Source organism: Vombatus ursinus, unplaced genomic scaffold (assembly GCF_900497805.2).
Source record: "Vombatus ursinus unplaced genomic scaffold, bare-nosed wombat genome assembly UNPS02014890.1, whole genome shotgun sequence".
Classification (NCBI taxonomy): domain Eukaryota; kingdom Metazoa; phylum Chordata; class Mammalia; order Diprotodontia; family Vombatidae; genus Vombatus; species Vombatus ursinus.
Genome location: NW_020954668.1, coordinates 189,931 through 197,313, shown reverse-complemented (window position 1 = coordinate 197,313; position 7,383 = coordinate 189,931). Strand labels below are relative to the sequence as shown.

Genomic DNA, 7,383 nt, shown 5'->3' with positions numbered 1-7,383 from the left:
TAAATGTGACTCAGTTCTCTATGTGTTTGAAAAATGAAGCCTTTATTAAAGAAATTTACTTCAAAAATTTTTTGAGTTACTATTGCTGTTGTATTTCCCTCCATCCTATCCCCCCATTTATTCTATTCTCTTTCTCCTTTCATCCTGTCTCTCCTCAAAAGTGTTTTGCTTCTGACCACCCCCTCCTCCAAACTACCCTTCCTTCTATCACCACCCCCCCTTCTCTTAGCCCCTTCTCTTCCTATTTTCCTGTAGGTTAAGATAGATTTCTATACCTAAATGTGTGTGTGTTATTTCCTCTTGAGTCAATTCTTTTTTTTTTTTTGTGAGGCAATTGGAGGTAAGTGACTTACCCAGGGTCATACAACTAGTAGTGTTATGTGTCTGAGGCCGGATTTGAACTCAGGTCCTCCTGACTCCAGGGCTGGTGCTCTATCCATTGCATCACCTAGCTGCTCCTCTTTGAGCCAATTCTGATGAGAGTAAGGTTCACTTACTCCCCCTCACTTTCCCCCTCTTCCCTCCACTTTAAAATCTTTTTCTTGCCTCTTTTATGTGTGATAATTCCGCCCCTCCCCATTCTACCTTTCCCTTTTTGTTTTTCCAGGACATTCTTCTCTCACCCCTTAATTTTATTTTTTAGATATCATCCCTTCATTTTCAACTCACATCTGTGCCCTCTGCCTATATACAGATATGTATGTATGTATGTATGTATATACACATATATGTATGTATATGCACACATACACACACACACACACACACACACACACACACACACACACACACATATATTCCTTCTAACTAATTTGGAGCCCAAATTTTTAAAAATTGTTTTCACATGCAACTGGGAAATAAGATATACAGGAAATGGGGTATAGAAATCAATCCTGCCCTACAGGAAAAGTGAAGTGGAAGGGGATAAGAGAAGGGGGGGAGAGATAGATGGGAAGGCAGAATAGGAGAAGGGATATTCAGAATGCATGCCATCTTGGGGTGGGGGGAGGGACAAGATGGGGAGAAAGTTTGGAACTCAAAATTTTGTGGAAGTGAATGATGAAAACTAAAAAATAAATAAATTAATTTTAAAAAATAAATTAAAAAAATAAAGTAGGGCTCTGTTTTTAGGGTGGAGGGTGCACTGTCCCAAGCTTAATGGGTTTTGTGCAGCTGTTTTCTGAGATGCCTCTAGAGACCTGTAAGTTTTCAGTTCTTCCAAGGTCATGTGATCTAAGGAGAGGTGTTTACTACTCTTCTAGCCTGTGCTTTGATCTATGAGCCACCAGAAAAATATTTTTTTCTGTCCTGGAACTGTGAGGAGGGCCCCCCTCCACTGTTGATGCAAGCTCTAGTGTGCTAATGCTCCTCCTCACCATGGCACTGCTGCCCAGGACTGTGACCTGGATATGAGTATGGGCAAAGCAACAGAGTCTTATCTCAGTGCTTAGCAAGAAGACTCTTGTAATCTCCTTCTGACCAGTTGTTTGACCCCTTTATCGTCTGTGGGCTAAGAGCTCTAGAAAAAAACTACGGCAGCTGCTGATTCAGTCACTCCCAGGACCTGCTCCTGGTTTGCTGTGGCCAGGCCTATGCCGGCGGGGCCTGTGTTGGAGTGTGCTCCACTTTCACCCAGGTGCAGCAAACTTTTCCTGCTGATCTTCTAAGCTGCCTTTGGCATCTGTGGGCTGAGAGGTCTGGAAACTGTCATTGCTGCCAGTGATTCAGTTGCCCTGAGGCTTGCTCTGGGTTTTCTGGGGCCCAGTCTGCACATGCACTGGACTATGCTCTTCTCTCACTCTTGTGCAACAGACCTATCCTGCCAACCTTCCAGTTTTCTTGGGTTAAAAATTTGTTTTACTCCATCTTTTTGTGGGTTCTGCTGCGTTAGAATTTATTTAGAGTCATTTTAAAAAAGTGTTTGGAAGAATTTGGGGGAGAACTCAGGTGAGTCCCTGCCTTTACTCTGAAGATGCCTCTGCCTCCCCTAGGATGATTTGTGACCTTGTTCAAATCACTTAACTTCTATGGACCTCAGTTTCTTCAAGTATAAAGTCAAAGAGTTGTACTTAATGGCCTCTAAGGTCTCCTCTAGCTTTCCATATATGATCCTATGATCCCTGGTTCCCTTCACTTCAGTGTCCAGATTTATTAGGTGATCAGTTTTAGAGGAAGAAGTTTAGTTCTTTAGCTTTGTCTTTTGAACTCTGGGCCCTGGCCTTCTTCACAACTGTATTCTTTTTCGAGTTTGGATTAGAACAGATTATTTCCTAGGACCTCTTTGTCTCTGAGATTTTATGATTCTATTTGACAGAGGATTTTTGGTCTTTTCTTTTATGGGGACAATGTGACAGGATATTTGAAATTCAGACGGTCTGAAAAAAATCTAAATTGGAGAGACCTGTAATGGTCTATAGTATGGCTATGATTAGAAGATCCTCTTTGGTCAATGATATAAATAATTAAGAAATAGAAAAGAGGAAGAGAGAACTCTTCTGTTTTTTCAAAAAGAGTTTGGTATTGTCCCTAGCAGGTGGATGATACTCAATAAATACTGTTTGTCATACCCAATGATTCCTGGCTCTGAATTTCATATGTTTTATATAGCTTCTTTTTCATGAATTGTGAAAACAGCTTTTGGTGATGGATATGGTTTAAAACAGGAAGAGGAGAAAGTAAGGAGGACTCAGCATTTTGAAAACCAATTTTTGGAATCCTTCTTCTGATCTGAAGTCCTTCTGTTTATCTGTTTCCTCTGCGCAGGGAAAAGAGAGGGCCCAATGGGTAACAAACGTTTCCTACCCAAGTTACAAGAATTATAGACAATTCTCCTAGTTCAGGTTGAGACATATGTCTTCCAGGGTGTTACAGAGCTACTAAAGATCCATGGAGGAATAGGGATACTGAAGGCCAAAGTCCAGAAAAGTAAATTTTCCATCTGACTGCTCTGTGTGGGTATGGGCCTATAAACTTTGTTACAAAGAAGGAAGAAGTAGTGCCTGACCTGTAAAGAGGTATTGGATAGAGAACCTTCTTTTCCTTAAAAAGAAAAGTATGGTGAATAGCCAATATCTGGGCTCTTATGTTATATGCTCAGTTGAGCTATCATATCATGGTTCGTTGAAATAGTGCTTGGGTAATAGGTGGTTACCCCTGCAGAGAGTGTTGGAGACAGAAACTAATGTGCCACTGCTTGAGACTATAGCTCATTTATAGATCTGACCATAATACCATCAGCTCAGCCTGGGAAGGCCACAATGTTTGCATACATTTTATGTTCTCATTGATGAAGGAAAATCATCCTAACATTCTAACATGAAAATATCTATGATCTTTATGGCTTGTGTTTTGTTCAGTCATTTTTTTCAGTTGTGTCTGATTCTTTTTGACCTCATTTGAGATATTCTTGGCAAATATACTAGAGTAGTTTGCCATTTCCTTCTTCAGCTCATTTTACAGAACAGGAAACTGAGGCAAATAGGGTTAAATGACTTGCCTAGGTTCACACAGCCAGTAAGTGTCTGAGGCCAGATTTGAACTCAGGAAGATGAGTCTTCCTGATTTCAGTCACTGTGCCACCTAGCAGCCCATAGGCTTGTGTGCCTATGCTTATGTCTTGTATGTACATACTCATGTGTACACATTCCTGATGTATATGTATACGTGTGTGTGTGTGAGAGAGAGAGAATTAAATGTGAAGTATTTCTCCTTGTATATTCTATTTGCCTGATCAGAACTTGTGTCTGCCTGTACAAGGATAATTTATGTATAGAAAAGCACCTTAACTTAGAGTGGGGAGAGAGAGGATGATACAGAAAGAGAAGAGGAAAGAAAAGAGGAAAGGACAGGAGAGAAGAAATTGAAAGACTGACTAGGAGCAAAGAAGAATAGTGAAAAGAGAAGGAAGGGAACAGGAGAAGTTCATACTTTTAGCTTACCTAAAAACTTCTTATTATAGTTTTAGTCCATTCCGTTTTTTTCTTCCTTCAGTAGACAACTCATTGGGTTGTCCATGCTTAGAAATTTATTTTTGTGATAGTTATACTATTGTCCCAGTCACTTCCAGACTCAGTGTCAGCCCAATGACCCATGTAAATGAGAATATGGGCTACTAGCAATGAAAAGTCAGGAAGTGTGGCAGAGAAAAGCCTTGGCTTACTCTTTCCCAAGTGTTCAAGTTCCTGGGTTGAATTCATGCTATGTTTCTTCTATTTTTTTTTTTTGATGGAGTGAGGCATATAACTAGGTGAATACTCAGGCACTGGAGAGATATCTGAGGTGGGCATCAGTATAAATGTTTCCTGGCTCTCTCTCTCTCTCAGCATTTATATTATATGTAATGTGTATATATATATATATATACACACACACACACATATATATACATACATGTTTGTGTTCAGCATTATGAACACAGACTATATTTATATATATAAAATCTGTGCTCAATAATACTTGTTAAGGATATATCATAAACTCCTCTGAGAATAGGGACAATGTACTATGTGTTGTTGTACTATGAGGTTAACCTCATTGCTCTCTTGGTTCTCACCTCCTTGAATGAACTCTAAGAATGCTGCAGGATTCAGAGACATAGCTAGGTGATCAGAAAGGGATGAAAGGTTCGTGAAGTTGAAGCCTCAAAAGTCATCTCCAATAGTCCTCTGTAAGGTTTCAGATTGAGGAGGTTGAGGCATCTAACTGTTCAGCTTAGGCCTTTTCTAGATACAGCATGTTGCTATAACTCTATTATTTGCAGATTTGCCTGATTTTAGGCAAAGTTTTAGGACTGATGTTTTTCACTGTGGTAATCCCCACTGTATCCACAGTGAAACAAATCAGGCTAGAATGACATCCTGGGTCTGGACTTCCAAGGTGAAGGGAGCCAAGGCCTTGAGCTCAGGCTCCCTTTTTGAAACTTCAGTCTGGTTGCAGAATAGTCATTGATTCCATTAGCTTCCAGAACCATGAGAAAGTGTGCCAGTGGGAAACCTCTGTAACACAGTAGCTTAGTTGGTTTTTCTTTGAGCCCAGCCTTGAGAGCTCATTTAGTCCCAATGCCCTCATATGCCTTTTCATTTCCTATACATCTATTCAGATAAATGACTTGGCAGATATTAGGAATAGAAAAGATGGAAAAAATAGTTTCCAGTAGTCTTCCACTGGTCTTCAGGTTGAAGTCACATTAGTTCCTCAGATCAGCCCTCCACACGCCTGTTTTTCCAGGGCAGGTGATTATGATTTTTCAACTTGTTGCTACAAGAGAAACATTTAGAATTAGTGTTTGTCACTGTGGTAGTTGCTATATCCACAGTGACACAGACTAAGCCAAAATCATGTCATAGATCTTGAGACTGAGCTAAAGGGAACCAAAGATCACAGGATCATAGACTTAGAGCTGAAAGAGATCTAAGAGGCCTTTTAGTTCAAATCCCTGATTTTATAGATGAGAAGACTGGGGTCAATGGAAGTTCAAGCATTGTGCCGTGGAGCAGCCCATAGGCTTGTGTGCCCTTGCTTATGTTTGGTATGTATCAATATGTACCCATCCCTGAGTATATATGTATATGTGAGTTGTGTGTGTGTGTGTGTGTGTGTGTGTGTGTGTGTGTGTGTGATAAATGTGAAGTGTTTTTCCTAGCATGTTCTGTTTGCCTGATCAGAACTTGTGCCTGCCTGAGCAAGGATTTACATACAGAAAAGCACAAGTTCACAAATCACCTTAGGATTGGAGCTGGGTCCTTTCCTTTTTTCTTGCACATTTCAGCCCAGGGACACTTTCTCTAATTGGCTCCATTAACTTCCAGAACTGCATATAGGCCAGAGTCTGTCGTGAAAGAAATCAGTGGCCAAGCTAAGTCTTTTTCTTCTTTCTGAGACTTAGAGATTCATTTATAAAGCTTTCTGCTCCTACCCCCATCATATTACATTCCACTTCTCTCACTGCAATTCATAGAAATGGCAGAATATACATTAGCTGCTGAAGTGACCTGAAAAATTATATTCAACCATCCTCAGGTGGAGAATGGAGTGGCATTAGGCTCTCAGTTCAGCTCTATGTTTTAGAGAAAGTTTTAGATTCAGAATTTGTCACTGTGGTAATACCAGCTACCGTAATAATCACAGTGACACAGAACAGGTCATAAACATCCCTTAATCTCTGTTGATCTAGCCTGACCCCTGGTGTGAAAAGAGAAGAGGTCCATAGGTCAGAATCACTCTTGAAACAGAAATATACTTTTTCATTTTTTCTGTACTCTATTCTGGAGAAAAAAAATCTTGACTGAATCCCAACAGTTCAAAGCTGGAAAAGGAGTCTGTTAGGAGGAAACCCCTAATCAGGAGATAAGCCTATTTCCCATCTTCCAAGAAACCCCAGCCTCACATCAACCCCATAAAATTCAGGGGGTCTGCGAACTTGTTTTTTAAAAATATCTTGATAATTCTATTTCAACATAATTATTTTCTTTTGCCTATATATTTTTATTTACAAATTTAATTACACTATTCTGATCATAGGTTCATAGTCTTCACCAGATTGCCAAAAAGGTCCATGACACAAAAAAGATTAAGAAACCCTGCCAGAAAGATATATTTACACAACAACCAACTTCCAGATGCAAATCACATTGCATTGCTTCCTCTTACTTGTCACCATTCTTTAGATAAATGGGTTTGAAGGGAGCTTTGGAACATATTTCCAACAAGTTTCTGCAGTTGGAGGAGAGGCACACTGGACCACATTTTAGCTTTCTAGATACTTGAACTCTGAGCCTTCTACAGGGATTAGTAGCCTTGGCTCCATGGACTAGTTTGGGAGAAAGTTCATATCCAGTGTTTGTCACTGTGTAGATATTCTAGTATATCCGTAGTGAAAGAGATGTTAGAATCATCTCTAGACTGACCTTAGTCCAGCCTGGCTCAGGGGGAAGAAAACCTGGGGATGGAACTTCTGGGTCAGAATTGTATAATTATTACCTCTATCTATTTCAGGGCAGGGTCTATTGCAGGAAGATCCTTGAAGGCAGTAGCCCCATATATTTCTCTCTTTGTTACAAAATCTAGAATTCTCCTGTGCACCATGTATATATGAGGGAAATTGAAACCTTAAATAACACCTTCAGTCCATTAAGCTCACAGCCTCACCATCTTTCACTCCCATATCTATGCTGTTGCCAAGGTCTATTGATTTCACCTTTGCAATGTCTCTCCAATATGGCCTCTTCTCTCCTCTGATGTTGCCATCACTCTGGTGCAAGCCCTTATGCTTGGATTTATTGCAATACCTTACTGATAGGTCTGCCTGTCTCAAGTCTCTCACCACTCCAATCTATTCTCTATTTAATTATTAAATTATTAAAATTATATTTAATTATTAAATTA

General features: G+C 39.9%; 1 long non-coding RNA gene across 1 annotated transcript; it reads right to left on the bottom strand.

Annotated features, from left to right (window-relative positions):
• Positions 1-673: 673 nt before the first annotated feature.
• On the bottom strand, positions 674-6,951 carry LOC114028562. The gene is made up of 3 exons (XR_003567388.1): positions 6,504-6,951; positions 6,106-6,180; positions 674-684 (listed from the first exon to the last, which is right to left on the bottom strand). It is a non-coding gene; the product is annotated as an uncharacterized LOC114028562 (long non-coding RNA).
• Positions 6,952-7,383: the final 432 nt, after the last annotated feature.